Source organism: Giraffa tippelskirchi, chromosome 6, assembly GCF_054371585.1.
Source record: "Giraffa tippelskirchi isolate mGirTip1 chromosome 6, T2T-mGirTip1v1.2.pri, whole genome shotgun sequence".
NCBI lineage: Eukaryota > Metazoa > Chordata > Mammalia > Artiodactyla > Giraffidae > Giraffa > Giraffa tippelskirchi.
Genome location: NC_137280.1, coordinates 47,636,436 through 47,654,228, shown reverse-complemented (window position 1 = coordinate 47,654,228; position 17,793 = coordinate 47,636,436). Strand labels below are relative to the sequence as shown.

The window sequence follows — 17,793 nt, the reverse complement described above, 5'->3', positions numbered from 1 at the left end:
ATCATATGTGATTTCTGTCTCCCCGCTCAGTTGGGGAGTTCTTTGGGCAGGTACCATATGTGACCATCTCTGTATCACTTTATATACCTTCACAGTGTCTTACACAGTAAAAAAAAAAAAAAAATCAATTCTCTGTATTCTAAAAAGCAGCTCTTCTTTCCACATTTGTCTCTTAAATTGGAACATATGCCCAATTGGTGTCCTGATTTACATGGTGATCTCTTTCTTCATTCTTTTCCTAAAAAGCTGTTATTCTCCCTTGGGTGTTTCCTACCAATGTTATCTTAGGATCAATTAGTAATTAAACTTGGGTAGAAGTTTAACTACTGCAGATGCTTTTGAATTGTGGTACAGAAAGGACTCTTGAGAGTTCCTTGGACAGCAAAGAAATCAAACTAGTCAATCCTAAAGGAAATCAACCCTGAATGTTCATTGGAAGGACTGATGCTGAAGTTCCAATACTTTGGACACCTGATGCAATGAGCCAACTCATTGGAAAAGACCCTGATGCTGGGAAAGATTGAAGGCAGGAGGAGAAGGGGACGATGAGAGAATGTGATGGTTGAATGGCATCACAAACTCAATGGACGTGAGTTTGAGCAAACTTGAGAAGACAGTGAAGGACAGGGAAGCCTGGTGTGCTGCAGTCCATGGAGTTGCAGAGTTGGACATGACTTAGCAACTAACAACAACAAGAAGTTTAACTACTCAGAGAAAAGATTAGGTCACTGTGGAGGTAAATTTCTTTAGATTTCTGAATGCCATCTGAGCATTAATCAGAGCAGAAATTCAGAGGAGAAACCATCTGAAAGTGAAAGGGCAGGTAAACAGAGTTAATTAATAGAATATTAGAAATAAAACATCATGAGTTCAATGGGTTTCAAGGGAACATGCAGATTATACTAAGATCTTATGAGGAAGGGAAACTGCTGAATCCTTACATCTTTGTGATTCCCACACTGAGGTAAGACAGAAACATAGACAGTGGCCAAACAGGAGTCCAGCTCCTCCTGACTCTGTACATTCTCCATCACCACATGTCCTGGCAATGGCATGAGAATGAGAAAAATCACGTGAAAACACTATAAACAGTCTTTCAGGCAGGACAGGAGTAGCCTGTCTACCAGTTGTAGCTTGAAGGAAGTCCTAGGAGAGTTTGGGAGTGATGTCATGAAGGGAGTCGTTATGTATAAAATGATATCAAGCCTGGGCACTTTTGTATCCTCTCTGCTTTGCTTTGGACATTGGCACTGTGGCCTGAAAGGTGACTCTGTACTTTATTCTTTCCATTAGCTTGGCTCAGCAAAGGAGGAAAGAGAACTGAAAGTAGCTGTGTTGGGGAAAGGGGTCTGAGTTTAAGAGAGGGTTTGTATTTTTATAAATAGAAGAGACTTAAGAATGTTTTTATGCTGGGAAGAGAGAGTCAGCATAGAGAGAGAGAAGAGACTTGAGAATGTTTTTATGCTGGGAAGGGGGAGTCAGCAGAGAGAGAGAGAGATACAATGTTAGAAATTAGCTAAAGGAGTAATTTAAGGAGTAAGTTCCTTGAAGTAGCCCCTGAGTGCTATATCAAGTTTTTGCTAAATAATTATTTTAGCCTGAATGGGGCTCAGGGGACAGAGGTATCAGCATTGATCTGGAGGAGGGATGGGTTTACAACTGAGGTGAAGGAAGGAGTGAAGAGAGGGTGCAGATATGGGTGTGTTGAGAGAGGTGTGGGGTTTGAGTTGGGAGAGATAACACAATGACTTCTGAGTTCTTTACAAAGGAGATAAGGTTCACTGCCTAGAGTGAGAGGGGAATAGGTAAGGCAGAGGGCTTCTGGAGATTGGGGAAGGTTAACAATAACTGTGAAATGGACAATAGAAGAGCTGCCTTGTGTTGAGGGCATAACTGAGGTTGCAGACCACTTGTAGTGTGAGCAGTCTGCATGGTGTTAGGATTTTCTTTACCTGGGTTAACTATTTGTCGTAAAGAAAGGGGAGAAGAGGCAGATTTACCAAGAGCTGAGCCATTGCTGGGCTTCCAAGGTGGAGCTAGTGGTAAAGAACCTGCTTGCCAGTGCAGGAGACGTAAGTGATGTGGGTTTAATCCCTGGGTTGGGAAGATCCCCTGGAGAAGGGCATGGCAGTCCACTCCAGTATTCTTGCCTGGAGAATCGCATGGACAGAGGAACCTGGCAGGCTATAGTCCATAGTGTCACACAGAGTTGGACACGACTGAAGTGACTCAGCACTCATGCACACATAGGCATTCCTATATAATTTTTATTTTTAACAATCCTGTTATATGTGCAGGTTAATCACATTTTCTCTCAAAGACTTTGGGTGGATACAAATAAATGAATATCCTGAATTGCATTTTGTAGCACTAAGACTTTGACTTGATTAGAATTATTAATAAGACAAGCTTTAACTCAGCTGTGCCCAGAAACTCCTTCTCACCTGTCACTCTCATCTTACTTATCAAGAAAGTACTCATCCTGGACTTCCCTGGTGGTCCAATGGTTAAGAATCCACCTGCCAATGCAGGGGACACAGATCTGATCCCTGGTCCAAAAAGATCCCACATGCCATGGAGCAACTAAGCCTGTGCACCATAACTACTGAGCCCACATGCCATAATTACCAAAGCCTGCATGACAGAGAGCCTGTGCTCCGCAACAAGAGAAGACACTGCAACGAGACGCCTGAACACCACAACTAGAGAGTAGCTCCTGCTCACCACAGCTAAAGAAAGCCCTCGAGCAGCAGTAAAGACCCAGCGCAGTCAAAAATAAATAATGATGAATGAACGAAGGAAAAAAGTACCCATCCTTTCACTCATTTCATGTCTTCCACTTCATGAAGCTTTCCTTGACTGCCAGACCTAGATGTCAGTTCTCTCTCCTTTAACATCTCATGGCACTTTGATGATAATTCTCTCACAGTACTTATACACTGCTTTCTGTAGTAGAGTTTTTTTTTTTTTTTTGCCATTTAACTCCTGCACCATTAGGCTCTAAGCTCTCTGAGGACACTTGTCTGTATTCAATGCATCCCTGTAGCATCTAGCATGGTGCCTTGTGCACCATAGGTTTGAAATGAACACTTGAGGAAGTGGATGGATTATGAAGAGGAAATCCCAACTTTACAAAGGAAGTAAGTTAGGATGTGAATATTCTTTTTTTCAACAAAGCTTCATGTTTTTGCTAAATAATTAGTTCTTGTAAGGCATTTAATGGACTTCCCTAGTGGCACTAGTGGTAAAGAAATCTCTTGCCAATGAAGGGGACATAAAAGATACGAGTTCAATCCCTGGGTTGGGAAGATCCCCTGGAGGAGGGCATGGCAACCCAATCCAGTATTGTTGCTGGAGAATCCCATGTATAGAGGAGTCTGGCGGGCTATAGTCCCACAGTGTCGCAAAAGAGCAACGGATGTGACTTAACACACATGCACACACAATGCATTTAATATATAATTTACAAAATTTCAATTGAACTAGCAACACTTCAGTTTCAAAATTTTAACTGACCTAGAAACAATTTCTTTGTACAAAGTACATGTCTGAAACCACTAACTTTGGATTATTTGCTAGCTCTCGTGTTTTCATTAACAGAAATTGTTAAAACTAAAGGTCTTTGTTCAGACTTTTCAGTTTCTCTTGGTTATTTGTGCTCCTCTTGGAAACTCTAGCTCAGCTCTTAAGGCCAAACATAATTCTCCAAAGTAGGAGAAGGTGTAAGCAATAGACCTCATTTTAGGATGATTCAATCTGGGCAAGAGAGCACAACCTCTGGAGTCAGGTATTCCTCAGGTTCAGTCTCGTCTCCACTCACTACCACGGAGTTCAAGGAAAATTTTACTTCTCTGAACTATTATGTCCTTACAAATTAATGGCAATAATAACATATCTAGCTCACAAGTGAGTGGTGAGAAGAAAATATATGTTAAGTAACTAATCACAAAGCTCAATAAATGATAAATTCCTTAACTCCTGAGCCATGATTGTGTCTGCTTCTTTCATGGGTGTAAGCGGTAGTGAAGAAGGAAATGGCAACCCACTCCAGTATTCTTGCCTGGGAAATCCCATGAACAGAGGAGCCTGGTAGGGCTGCAGTTCATGGGGTCACATGACTGAGCACACACGCATGTAGAGAGTGGAGGAAGATGTGTTGGTAATAATGCGTTGGCAGTACACAGGTAGAACTGAAAAAAAAATTGGAAAAATTTTCTGAAAAGGTGCCTTGGTGAGAAAATTAGATCAATATCAGCTCTAGTCTTTGGAGATGTAGATCTTCACAGTGTGCCTTTATATTTGGCTTACAGCATTTCTGAAAGAACAGGTTGTTGTGCCAAAATGGTATTACAGAAATACATTATAAAACAAAATGTAGTTTTTAAAAATTTCCTAAGATGTCTGTGTTATTGGTCCGTATATAACTTTCTGTTCTTCAGAAAGAGAGGAGTCACATAGCAAAGGGGGTCCTCAAAGGATCACCTTACAGAATCTACACAGAGGAGTCCCTGCAACTTTAATTACGACACAGTAGAAAATGTCTCTGCTAATGACTTGAGCATTTTATTTCTTGGATTTGTGATCACTTATTATTTTAACCTTTCAAACCCAGTAATTTTAAAGCATTCAACTCAGCTACAGTACTTTTATTGGCCTGGAAACATTTCATTGCAGCTTGGCTGACATTTTCCCTAACTAATGTCATTAGCACTACTTAAAAATGAATTATGTAGGGGTGTACAGTACTACCTTTGTTTTGAGAAAATATTACGATTTTTATGAGCACATGAGGTGGGTCTCGTGGGAGTAAACATTAGCAACATATATCTTTCTGATTCTCCAGGCATGCTTACATTTCTAATAAGCACAAGTAGTTTGGCTTGGAAAAAGGCCTGGAGTTAGATTTATTTTTTCAAGATCATGTGGATTCTCATAACATCCCTTAAAGAAAAGTCTGGCTTCAGAGTCACTAAGGCTTAATTAAAATCTCTAGCACACAGTGTGTTAATATCCCTTACCTATTTTGGAGTTTTAGCTCCTGGTAATTATATGCTAACACTGGTGTTCAATAGGTCATTGAAATCAAATTAATGCAGGCATCTTTAAAGTCAGATATTATGTTCATCTACAACATTTTCATATTTAAAAAGTACAAAATAAAGGAAAAGGGATGTTGTTTAACTTTGGAGAACCCGAAGGGATGGACGAAAACAAGCATTTTCGTGGAAAAAAAAACTTTATCTGTGGAAAGAAATCCTAATTAAAGAAAATGAAAAAGCAAAGAAAGAACAAAATTCCTTAATATATAAATGCTTTGCTGAGTCTTTAATAGGTAAAGACTCAGGGTCCCAAACTGTGTTTCCTGGTTCTGTGAAAGTGCCTGTAGAATTTCCGGTTTCTGGTCAGGATTCTCAAAGCGACGTCCTGAGGGCAGGTCCATCTTCATCTGGGAACTTGTTAAAAATACAAAGTCTTGGGCCTGCTCAGGCCTCAGAACTGGGGTTTTTGAGGGCAGGGCTGGTGATCTGTGTTTTCACAAGCCCTCCAGACTCTCTTGGGCTTCCCTGGTGGCTTAGCTGGTAAAGCATCTGCCTGCAATGCGGGAGACCTGGGTTTGATCTCTGGGTTGGGAAGATCGTCTAGAGGAGGAGATGGCAACCCACTCCAGTATTCTTGCCTGGAGAATCCCATGGACAGAGGAGCCTGGTGGGCTATGGTCCATAGCACTGCAAAGAGTAGGACACGACTGAAGTGACTTAGTACACACCACACACTATATAAAAATCTGTTATAACATTTCTGGCTCAACTGAGGAAAATTTGATACTCATTCATTATATTTGCAAGTGTATCCCTTTCAACATTTTTTCTGTTTTATTTTCTGCTTTATTAGATTTTTAAAATATTAGCAGCAAAATTCATAATGCTTGTTAAAGAAGTCAGGCACTACAGAGACATATATATGAATATAAATGTGCCATATCTGTTTCAAATAGCCTTTTTTCTTAATTTAAGTATAATACATGTCCATTCTAAAACATTTAGAAAAGGTAGCCAAGCAAAACAACTGAATCACACACAGTCTCCCATTCTGAAATAACCCCTGTTAATATTTTGGTGTAGCTCTTTCAATTTTCCCAATACTTGTGTTCATTAAAAATGGTACCTACTTTTTTGCAACTTTTGAATCTTTTTTGCTCACTACTGTCTTCTGGGCATTCCTCTGCATCATTAAAATGGAAAATCTTGCATTTCCTAAAGCATGAAATCATGTATTTCCCAAAGCATGATATGTAATATGTGCCACAGTTGATGCATAAAATGTTTTTTTTAGTGCTACATAAACACATTTTAAACATTTTTAATGGTTGTACTTTTTGTTTGTGAGTAACTGAAAAATACAACTAGTACATTGAGCCTGTAATTTTGCAGATACTGTTGCCTTTAGTAAGACTAAAGAAGGTAGCACTGTGATCATCGACTCTTACGACGACTACATGGATTACACCGAGATCCTTAGTTGTGCCCAGAAATGTTTCAAGCAACTTCTTGGACTCAATGACAGTGAGGGGCTCATCCTATCAGCCCCAGTGTTCCCTTTCAATGACAAAGTTTTAACTCACCTTGTCCAATCCCAAAATGAAAGTCAAAGATAGCCTATCTAGGTAATCTAATAAAAGTCAGTATAATGCCTTATCCTAGATAAAAAGGAGAAACAAGAGAGAATAATTTGTATAAAAGAATATATATTTCAGTGAATCAGGTGGCTGGTCTTGACTACTATGGTGAACCTAATGGGAGATTCAATGAGAATGTAAGGTTAGGAGTACAGACACATACAGGTGAGTTTCAAGGTAACTCAAATACTGTGAGTGGCATAGCCATTGGTGATGCTGATTTTCCAAAATTGTGAACAACTTTTCGTAAAGTTCTGAACAAGATAAAGAATGGTCTTCCCTGATGTACAAAGTAGCTGCATTTCTGGAAAAATCAGCATATATTATATGAAAGCTGGCAAAAAATTTTGCATTTACATGCTAAATGGATTTAGGTCTGGCTTAGGTAATTATGGGGCTTCCCTGGTGGCTCAGCTGGTAAAGAATCCATCTGCAATGCAGGAGAACTGGGTTCAATCCCCGGGCTGGGAAGATCCCCTGGATAAGGGAATGGTTGCCCACTCCAGCATTCTGGCCTGGAGAATTCCATGGACTGTATAGTCCATGGGGTCGCAAAGAGTCAGACATGACAGAGTGACTTTCACTTTCACTTTCTAGGTAATTATGGGCTTCCCTGGTGGCTCATACAGTAAAGAATTCCAACATATGGAGGCTGAACAACATGCTTCTGAATAACCAACAAATCACAGAAGAAATCAAAAAAGAAATCAAAATATGCATAGCAATGAATGAAAATGAAAACACAACAACCCAAAACCTATGGGACACTGTAAAAGCAGTGCTAAGGGGAAGGTTCACAGCAATACAGGCTTACTTCAAGAAACAAGAAAAAAGTCAAATAAATAATCTAATTCTACACCTAAAGCAACTAGAAAAGGAAGAAATGAAGAACCCCAGGGTTAGTAGAAGGAAAGAAATCTTAAAAATTAGGGCAGAAATAAATGCAAAAGAAACAAAAGAGACCATAGCAAAAATCAACAAAGCCAAAAGCTGGTTCTTTGAGAAGATAAATAAAATTGACAAACCATTAGCCAGAGTCATCAAGAAACAAAGGGAGAAGAATCAAATCAACAAAATTAGAAATAAAAATGGAGAAATCACAACAGACAACACAGAAATACAAAGGATCATAAGAGACTACTATCAGCAACTATATGCCAATAAAATGGACAACTTGGAAGAAATGGACAAATTCTTAGAAAAGCATAACTTTCCAAAACTGAACCAGGAAGAAATAGAAAATCTTAACAGACCCATCACAAGCATGGAAATCAAAACTGTAATCAGATATCTTCCAGCAAACAAAAGCCCAGGACTACACGGCTTCACAGCTGAATTCTACCAAAAATTTAGAGAAGAGCTAACACCTATCCTACTCAAACTCTTCCAGAAAATTGCAGAAGAAGGTAAACTTCCAAACTCATTCTATGAGGCCACCATCACCCTAATACCAAAACCTGACAAAGATGCCACAAAAAAAGAAAACTACAGGCCAATATCACTGATGAACATAGATGCAAAAATCCTTAACAAAATTCTAGCAAACAGGATCCAATAACATGTTAAAAAGATCATACATCATGACCAAGTGGGCTTTATCCCAGGGATGCAAGGATTCTTCAATATCTGCAAATCAATCATTGTGCTGCTGCTACTGCTGCTAAGTCGCTTCAGTCGTGTCCGACTCTGTGCAACCCCATAGACGGCAGCCCACCAGGCTCCGCCATCCCCGGGATTCTCCAGGCAAGAATACTGGAGTGGGTTGCCATTTCCTTCTCCAAAGCATGAAAGGGAAAAGTGAAAGTGAAGTCGCTCAGTTGTGTCCGACTCTTAGCGACCCCATGGGCTGTAGCCTACCAGGCTCCTCCATCCATGGGATTTTCCAGGCAAGAGTACTGGAGTGGGGTGCCATTGCCTTCTCCACAATCAATGTAATACACCACATTAACAAGTTGAAAGATAAAAACCATATGATTATCTCAATAGATGTAGAGAAAGCCTCTGACAAAATTCAACATCCATTTATGATAAAAACCCTACAGAAAGCAGGCATAGAAGGAACATACCTCAACATAATAAAAGCTATATATGACAAACCCACAACAAACATTATCCTAAATGGCAAAAAATTTAAAGCATTTCCCCTAAAATCAGGAACAAGACAAGGGTGCCCACTCTCACCACTACTATTCAACATAGTTTTGGAAGTTTTGGCCATAGCAATCAGAGCAGAAAAAGAAATGAAAGGAATCCAGATTGGAAAAGAAGAAGTAAAACTCTCATTGTTTGCAGATGACATGATCCTCTACATAGAAAACCCTAAAGACTCCACCAGAAAATTACTAGAGCTAATCAATGAATATAGTAAAATTGCAGGATATAAAATTAACACACAGAAATCCCTTGCTTTCCTATACACTAACAATGAGAAAATAGAAAGAGAAATTAAGGAAACAATTCCATTCACCATTGCAATGAAAAGAATAAAATACTTAGGAATATATCTACCTAAAGAAACAAAAGACCTATATATATAGAAAACTATAAAACACTGATGAAAGAAATCAAAGGGGACACAAATAGATGGAGAAATATACCATGTTCATGGATTGGAAGAATCAATATAGTGAAAATGAGTATACTACCCAAAGCAATCTATAGATTCAATGCAATCCCTATCAGCTACCAATGGTATTTTTCACAGAACTAGAACAAATAATTTCACAATTTGTATGGAAATACAAAAAAACCTCGAATAGCCAAAGCAATCTTGAGAAAGAAGAGTGGAACTGGAGGAATCAACCTGCCTGACTTCAGGCTATACTACAAAGCTACAGTCATCAAGACAGTATGGTACTGGCACAAGGACAGAAATATAGATCAATGGAACAAAAGTAGAAAGCCCAGAGATAAATCCACACATCTATGGACACCTTATCTTCGACAAAGGAGGCAAGAATATACAATGGAGAAAAGACAATCTCTTTAACAAGTGGTGCTGGGAAAACTGGTCAACCACTTGTAAAAGAATGAAACTAGAACACTTTCTAACACCATACACAAAAATAAACTCAAAATGGATTAAAGATCTAAATGTAAGACCAGAAACTATAAAACTCCTAGAGGAAAACATAGGCAAAACACTCTCCGTCATAAACCACAGCAGGATCCTCTATGACCCACCTCCCAGAATATTGGAAATAAAAACAAAAATAAACAAATGGGACCTAATTAAACTTAAAAGCTTTTGCACAACGAAGGAAACTATAAGCAAGCTGAAAAGACAGCCTTCAGAATGGGAGAAAATAATAGCAAATGAAGCAACTGACAAAGAATTAATCTCAAAAATATACAAGCAGCTCATGCAGCTCAATTCCAGAAAAATAAACGACCCAATCAAAAAATGGGCCAAAGAAATAAACAGACATTTCTCCAAAGAAGACATACAGATGGCTAACAAACACATGAAAAGATGCTCAACATTACTCATTATCAGAGAAATGCAAATCAAAACCACAATGAGGTACCATCTCACGCTGGTCAGAATGGCTGCTATCCAAAAGTCTACAAGCAATAAATGCTGGAGAGGGTGTGGAGAAAAGGGAACCCTCTTACACTGTTGGTGGGAATGCAAACTAGTACAGCCACTATTGGAGAACAGTGTGGAGATTCCTTAAAAAACTGGAAATAGAACTGCCATATGACTCAGCAATCCCACTGCTGGGCATACACACCGAGGAAACCAGAATTGAAAGAGACACATGTACCCCAATGTTCATTGTAGCACTGTTTATAATAGCCAGGACATGGAAGCAACCTAGATGTCCATTGGCAGATGAATGGATAAGGAACTGTGGTACATATACACAATGGAATATTACTCAGCCATTCAAAAGAACACATTTGAATCAGTTCTAATGAGGTGGATGAAACTGGAGCCTATTATACAGAGTGAAGTAAGTCAGAAAGAAAAACATCAATACAGTATACTAATGCATATATATGGAATTTAGAAAGATGGTTAACGATGACCCTATATGTGAGACAGCAAAAGAGACACAGATGTAAAGAACAGACTTTTGGACTCTGTGGGAGAAGGCGAGGGTGGGATGATTTGAGAGAATAGCATTGAAACATGTATATTATCATATGTGAAACAGATAGCCAGTCCAGGTTCAATGGATGAGACAGGGTGCTCAGGGTTGGTGCACTGGGATGACCCAGAGAGATCGGATGGGGAGGGAAGTGGGAGGGGTATTCAGGATGGGGAACACATGTACACCCATGGCTGACTCATGTCAGTGTATGGCAAAACCACTACAATATTACAAAGTAATTAGCCTCCAATTAAAATAAATAAATTTAAAAAAAAAAGGAATCTGCCTGACAATGTAGGAAGCTTGGGTTTGATCCCTGGGTTGAGATGATCCCCTGAAGAAGGAAATGGCAACCCACTCCAGTATTCTTGCCTGGAGAATTCCATGGACAGAGGAGCCTGGTGGGCTACAGTCCATGGAGTCGCCACGAGTCAGATACAACTGAGTGACTAACACTTTCACTTTCCTTTTCAATCATTTCTCTAAGTTTTTATGAAGACATTTAGGGGGTTAGCAAAGAGGTATTTATGATCCATGGGAATAATTTCTTTTTCATTTCTCAAAGGACTGCTTAATGGAATTGCCTTCAAGTGTGTTCAGGGACCAAAGGGCAATTCCTCCCATCCCTGTGGAAGCCCTGTGGTGGGGGAAAAGTTTGGTTGGAAGATCTGGTTTGTAGTTAATGTTACCCTTTTCACGTAATTAGCTTTGTGATCTTGTGCAAGTCACAACCTCTGTAAGCTATAATTTTCTCACCCATAAAGTTGTACTAAAAATACACTACCTCACCGAGCTGTGAAGATGAAATGAAATGATGTATGTGAAGGTGGCTTGTAAATGCTAAAGCATGATATAAAACGTTAGTCGTTGGTATTATTATATGGCACTATAGTGCAATATTTAGTCCCCCCTTGAGAGATTTTGAAAGCACAAATCTCTAGCTTCACAGATACAAGTCGTTTCATGAAGTGAATGCAGGTAATTTTTGAATACCATATGGGGACAGTATCTAGAGAAAGTGAAGAGTATGAAAGGAAAGAAATAAGATCCAGTGAAAGTCTCTCTCTTTACAGCTTATTCCTTCCTGTGCCCTCCTCAGCAAACACTGGGGCCTGATTTGGCACTGCAGCAGCGCTAATCCCGGGCTTTTGAGCTTTGCTCCTTATCATCAGATCTCATGGACAACATCGGGTTACCCAGAAGTCACATTACTGGTTAATCTAGGATTGGTCTGCTAGCTCAGGATTTCTGAGTTCAGGCTAGGATGAGAATTTGCTATTTCTGGCAGCCTATACATTGTTGGAAAAATGAATGATTTTCACTGAGACTCTGTTCTCTTTCCATATTTCAAATTATTCGAATGGTCTCTTTCTGTGAGTGGATTCAGGTAAGAATTACCCCCATGAGGTGCTTATCAGAAAACGGTGATGCTGACAAGATCCAGGGAGTATAGCCTAGAGTGAAAACGGCATGTTCAAAAGGGTAGGGGACAACACTGGAAGCACCTAGCTTTGAGATGTAACTCTGACACTTAACCACCCTGGGCCTTCATTTCCCAGCTTCAAAGTCAGGCAGTTAGACCAGAACTGAGTCATGAGGTCTCCTACGTCTCTGCCCACATTTAAGATTCTATCGTTCCGTGGGTCAGTTTAGAGATTAGAGTGTGTACCTTCCCAACCTCCTGCCATGGGCAGGAGAGGAAGTGCTCCACTGGAGGGTCCCAGATGGGCTTTTGGGAGGAGTAAGGATTCTACTCTGTGACATCACAATGTCCAGCCCAGGCTCAACCCTGGCTACTGAGAAGAAGTTATCTGATATATTAAAGGCAGGACGCTACCTGATGGAGCTAGAAGGAATCAGCCAGCCATGACTCTGGTTCAGGTACGTGACATTTGCTAAGATCAGAACAAATTTATTGTGTCTAAAGGAACAAGGGTAAAGTAATTAGCCCCCAACTAAAATAAATAAATTTATTAAAAATAATAATAATAAAAAATAAAATAAAATCAGATATGCTCTAAAAAATAAATAAATAAATAAATAAAGGAACAAGGGGCTTCCCTGGTGGCTCAGACAGTAAAGAATCTACCTGCAATGTAGTAGACCTGGGTTCAACCCCTGGGTCAGGAAGATCCCCTGGAGAAGGGAATGGCTATCCAGAGGACAGGACTACAAGATAGGCATATCTCCAGGCTTAGGAGTAACAGAGTAAGCACAGAGATGATGCACCAGTTACTTTCGGGCAATGTAAAGGATCCAAATGAGCAGACTAAATGCCGCAGGAGCTCCCAGCAGAAACACAGTTGTGGCATCTTCTCCAAACAGCCAGATTTACTACTGTAAAGACAGACCACAAGGACATTTCCAAGACAGTTGGTACCTAGTCCTCTCCCCACCCACTGAGGGGTGCAAAAGAGGCAAGGGCACCTCAAGAGGTCAGTGTAAAATTACTTTCTAAAACAGTCTTCAATTATTGCCTGGTGGTGTCTATTCTTTTATCCAGGTATTCCTCTGTTAATAGCTTCTCCCCAGAATGATGCGCATGAGTGCTAAGTCACTTCAGTCGTGTCCGACTCTGTGTGACCCTACGGACTATAGCCTTCCAGGCTCCTCTGTCCTTGGGATTCTCCAGGCAAGTATACTGAAATGGGTTACCATGCCCTCCTCTAGGGGATTTTCCCAATCCAGGGATCGAACCCGAGTCTCTTATGTCTCCTGCATTGGCAGGCAGGTTCTTTACCATTAGTGCCACCTGGGAAGTCCCAAATGAGTAAGATACTCTTTGTGACCCCATGGACTATAGCCCACCAGGCTCCTCTGTCCATGGAATTCTACGGGGAAGAATAAACTAAATGAAAAACAAGTTAACTGAAAGAAGTATTTTAATAGAAGGTTGTATAAAAAAATGCAAACAAAATAAAAGGGAGGGAACAAAATATTACGGGTTAGCAACCGATATTGATTCTCAAGTCTGCTTTTGAAGTTTCAAGGCTTAAAAGGCAAAAAGGTCACCTCTAGAAACAGTGAAAGAGAAGGGCCTTTTGGTTGAGAAGAAAGTAAAACAGTTCAGTTGAGACTATATACCACTCCTCCCCCTAAAGAACTCCCACTAGTGAAATCATCGCTGGGGAGGCAGACAGTTCTGTTTTCTTTACCTTGCCTTGGGGTTTTGGCTTCTAACTTATTTGTTTCTTCCTGGAGTCTCAAGGCCCTGGGAGGCTCTGAGTGCCGGCAAATAGCCGCTCTGTTTACCAGGAGGGCGGAGGGTGGGGTGAGTGCCAGCTCTGACTCATCTACATTGGCTGCCCTCAGCACACCACGACCCCAGAGCCAAGTGCAGGACTGCTCAGGCAGGCACGCTGAGATTCGCCTGCGAGATCCAAGTTTATTGCCATGGTCCTTTCCCAAGTGGAAGCAGCACTCCAGTGTTCTGACAGGTAGATTAGTTGCCTGCCAGGGACCCCAAGAGGAACAGACAAGGCGGGGAGACCCAGTCTCTATCCGCAGCACACAATTTTAACACTCTGGCCTCCAACACCCTGGGAATAAATATATCTCAGCTGCAAAGCCAATATTCACTCGCTCTATAAAAGTAGTAATAATCTGAAGCATGTAAATAAATCCAGAGGCTCAGATAAAAACAAAATGTTTGCATATTGACTCTAGCACATATTCAACTTCCATCTAGAGAAGCCACTATGATTTTCACAACTAGATTATGACCCAACCTCAAGTCCTTGGAAAGTAAAAGCTCACTGGTCCAGTGTTTAGACTTGATTCATTTTTTAGTCATTGAAAACTACGTTTGTGCTGTGCTAAGTTGCTTCAGTTGTGTCCCACTCTTTGTGACCCTATGGACCATAGCCCACCAGGCTTCTGTCTATGGGATTCTCCAGGCGAGAATACTAGACTGGGTTTCCGTGCCCTCCTCCAGGTCATCTTTCCAACCCAGATTTCGAACCTGCAAGTCTTACATCTCTTGAATTGGCCGTTCTTTACCACTGGTGCCATCTGGGAAGCCCTGAAAACTATGTGTAAGTTTAACCTAAAATAACATCCAGAAAACACAGAATAGTCTAACTTGTCTACATTAACATTTATTGACTATAATGTTCTCTGACCCTTGTGTTAGTCACACACCACAGACTTTTAGAGTTGGGGGGGGGGTAACTAAAAGATCATCTATTCCAACATCCTCATTTCCAGAAAAGGAAACCAGCACAGAGAGGTTAAATATCTTGACTTAGGCCATTGAGCTAGTTAGTGCTATCTTGAGACTAAGGCTTAAATCCTCTCACTCTCAGCCTGGTGGCCTCTTCAGTACTCTCTGCCCCAATTCATCCTGAAGGAATTTACTGGTTCATACTTGAACTATTTTAATTTCCAAGTCAGAATATTCTAAGATAAGGAAATCTCGTTTTATCACCTTAGTGTGGTTATTGGTAAACTCAAGTATTCTAGGTAGGTGACACTATTCACCAAAGCTCTCCCAGCCTTCAGCTCCAAACAAAACAAGCTTTGACCAAGGTCAAGAGAAAGCACCTAAGACCTCATTCAAAAGGCTGAGAATACAATGAAAATGAATCCAGGGAAACGGATTGCCTACTCTGCCTTCTGACTCGATTCAGTTCAGTTTAGTTCATTTCAGTTGCTCAGTCATGTCCGACACTTTGTGACCCCATGGACTGCAGCACACCAGGCTTCCCATTCCATCACTAACTCCTGGAGCCTGCTCAAATGCATGTCCATCGAGATGGTGATGCCACCCAACCATTTCATCCTCTGTTGTCCCCTTCTCCTCCTGTCTTCAATCTTTCCCAGCATCAGGCCTGATTAGAAGTAATCTATTTTAAAAAAACAAAAAAGGCATTTATACAGTTAATGAGCTTTTTGCTTTATAATAAATATACAAACTTTCTGTGGCCTTTTCCAGTTTAGGTAGATCACTTTTCTTATGTGTAGTAGTAATAGTTGCTCAATCATGTCTGCCTGCCTCCTCTGTTCATGGAATCTTCCTGGCAAGAATACCAGAGTGGGTTGCCATTTGTTTTTCCCTTCTCTAGGGGATCTTCCTGACTCAGGGATTGAACCTGTGTCTCCTGTGTTGCAGGCAGATTCTTTACTATCTGAGCCACCAGGGAAGCCTTTGCTTATGTGTATGAATGTGTATACTCTGTGGTATGTATATGTGTACTCTGTAAATGCACATGTGAGTAAACTTACTCTGGCACGCGTGGAGGTTTACACCATCTGTGGTAACAGATCTATCTTTATTACCTAGTTTGTCTCCTATATGAGCCTTTCCTGACTTAAACCATTAATTAACATTTTGTTTAGAGTTATTGATAATTTAGGAGCAATCTCAGGCATATCCAGAGTTCATTTTATGTAGAGTTGTCTATGTCTTGCAGCTCTAATTAATCTGTAAGTTTGAGTCCAGGAACTCCCTGATACAGATACTCAGAGTTTTCTCCAACTGAATTCATTGCAAGTGTATTAACATCAGCCTAAAGTCCCCAAATCTGAAAGAAAATGAAATGAAGAATTGTTGGATACAAGCACAGACCTCATTTGTATAGCCACAAGCTCCAAAGATCTGATTAATATTTTCTAGGTCACTAGCTTGTTTTTTAACTCACTGAAATGCATTTATCCTATAAGGATCTTCCATAGGTTTCTGGTTTTCCAGACAGATTGTCTTTAATAAAAGAGAATTATGAAATGATTACCAACAGGAAAGAAGATTCCACCATGGCATAGGGTTTAAACAAAGCTGTGGTAATATCTTTCAGCTTCCATATTCATTTCAAAAGTTGTGTAATAGATTGAGTAATTTTATACATCTTATCGCATAAAATGGCAGGAGAAAGCTTGACTATGAAAAATGGAGGGATAAGAGGAGGTTTTGTTTCGGATTCTCCATTGTGGGTTCTGAACTTTCAAATGTCTCCAGTAAGCTGAAATACAGGTATTCCGACTGTACTTTTTCCACCTGAGAAATGCATCCTGACAAGTATTATTAACAGCCGTGGGAGAGAAAAAAGAGAAAAGAAATCTACCTCACCAGAGATTCTGAGACATCTGACTCTCTCCCTCTCTCTGTCCCCCCGCCCCCTCTCCTCTCTCTCTCAAAGCTGCCACCTGGGGAGCCTTGGCAAACAGCCACACCTGGATGGTTGACACATGCCAGACACTCCCCTTCAACTTAGCCCAGCCCCCATACCCACTCTCCCAAGAATTGTGCAATGAGCCCTTTGTAACCCAAGGTCTGTGAAGTCTGGAAAGGAATGTGACCCGGAGCCAACAGGCGCTGCTGCCACCAGGGCCAAGAAGGAACTCTCCTGCTGTTTACCTCGCCCTTGGGGGAATCACGGAAAGCGCAAGATGTGCTCTAAAAGGAAGGGGAATGGAGCCCTTGGCAGGAGTGAGAAGCAGACACCCCAGGGCCTCTGCCAACCTCCAGAGGCGTGCTTTGGGTTGCTCTCAGGAGAAGACTGAATCAATTTTGAGTCATTCCATTTCTTCCAGTTGTGCCTCTACTGAACGTTGTGAGTGGTAGGGCCCATTCCTCCAGTTCCCCAGTGTAGGATAAAGGGTGATCGTAATGGGTGTGTGTGTGTCTGTGTGTGTGTGTGTCTGTGTGTGTGTGTCTGTGTCTGTGTGTGTGTGTGTGTGTCTGTGTGTGTGTGTTAGTCACTCGGTCGTGTGTGTGTGTGTGTGTGTGTGTGTGTTAGTCATGTGTTAGTGTTAGTCACTCGGTCGTGTCCAGCTCTTTGCGAACCCAGGGACTGTAGCCCAGCAGGCTTCTCTGTCCATGGGATTTCCCAGGCAAGAATACTGGAGTGTGTAGCCATTTCCTCCTCCAGGGCATCTTCCTACTGCAGGGATCAAACCCACATCTCCTATGTCTCCTGCATTGCAGGAGGATTCTTTACCCGCTGAGCCATCGGGGAAGCCCCACAATGTAGTATAGTTAACTATTATATCTATTATATTATTTTACCAATACTGCTTATAAAC

General features: G+C 40.9%; 2 protein-coding genes across 11 annotated transcripts in view; one reads left to right on the top strand and one right to left on the bottom strand.

The window, feature by feature from the left end:
- PDE7A (phosphodiesterase 7A) overlaps positions 1 to 17,793 on the bottom strand; it is a 600,339-nt gene that overhangs the window by 242,168 nt on the left and 340,378 nt on the right. The window lies entirely within an intron of this gene.
- DNAJC5B (DnaJ heat shock protein family (Hsp40) member C5 beta) overlaps positions 12,587 to 17,793 on the top strand; it is a 97,566-nt gene continuing 92,359 nt past the window's right edge. For 4 of the 8 annotated variants that reach the window (XM_081503313.1, XM_081503309.1, XM_081503315.1 and 1 more), the window contains exons 1-2: positions 12,587 to 12,654; positions 14,708 to 14,807. The gene's annotated coding sequence lies outside the window, so the exon portion shown is untranslated. The remainder of the gene's footprint in view (positions 12,655 to 14,707; positions 14,808 to 17,793) is intronic. The other 4 variants (XM_081503311.1, XM_081503307.1, XM_081503314.1 and 1 more) reach the window with 1 other exon arrangement.